The sequence below is a fragment of the Pseudoliparis swirei genome, chromosome 11, assembly GCF_029220125.1.
Source record: "Pseudoliparis swirei isolate HS2019 ecotype Mariana Trench chromosome 11, NWPU_hadal_v1, whole genome shotgun sequence".
Classification (NCBI taxonomy): Eukaryota; Metazoa; Chordata; class Actinopteri; order Perciformes; family Liparidae; genus Pseudoliparis; species Pseudoliparis swirei.
In genome coordinates, this window is record NC_079398.1 from 5,587,231 (window position 1) to 5,588,281 (window position 1,051).

Consider the following 1,051-nt stretch of genomic DNA (forward strand, 5'->3'; position numbering starts at 1 on the left):
ACGCCAATTTTCATGGCGAATGGCGCTTTTTCCAGAAAAAATTAGCATATGGAAAAAATTAGCATATGGATGTCTTCAAGGTCATTATGTCATGATGTATGAGAAATATGGAGCAGATTCCATTATGTATGGCTGAGTTACAACAACGTCAATTTTCATGGCGAATGGCGTTTTTTTCCAGAAAAAAAAATTAGCATATGGAAAAATTAGCATATGGATGTCTTCAGGGTCATTATGTCATGATGTATGAGAAATATGGAGCAGATTCCATTATGTATGGCTGAGTTACAACAACGTCAATTTTCATGGCGACGATGCTTTTGCCGGTCCGCAAACGCAAAGTTTAATATTATTGAAATCCTTTAAGGCCATTTCAAGACAAAGGTCTCAAGACCATATAGGCCAAGTTTGGAATGTATCGGGTTTAAGCTCTAGGAGGAGTTAACCCCTAAAATCATGAAAAAGGCAAAAGGCATATTTTGAGGATTGATTATAGCGCCCCTAATGTTCAAACGTTATGAAAAAATAAGTAGGTTAAAGGTGTCCTTGTGGACATAGGCTACCAATTTGGTGAGGATAGTCCAAGTGATTTGGAAGTTAGGTGTCTTTACAAATAAGGCCACACCCTTGGATGTTCATTGGTCCATATCTTCTGAACGCAATGACATATTAACTATCTTTCAAAGATTTATGATGGCATTGAATCAATAATGAACCACAACAAGTTGTGTATGATTCGGACGAAGCGTTTAGGAGAAGTTGGAAAAAAAGTTTTTAAAGAAATTCAAAATGGCGGAAAATCTAAGTAGGCGGAGCTTAGGGGTCTGAGAGGCTTTTTTGTAGAGCTGGTCAATTCTGACCTCTGGACCAAATCTCAAGTCAATCGGTCATCGGGGAAGAAAACTATTGCTACTGAAAAGAAAGTTTGTAGGGCGCTATAGAGCCATTTCTTTATGTACTAATACGAAAACTCAATAATATGAAAATTTTCACCAGTCTGCTTCTGCATGTGGAATTTAAGTCTGGGCTCGGAACACGTTTAAAATTAATA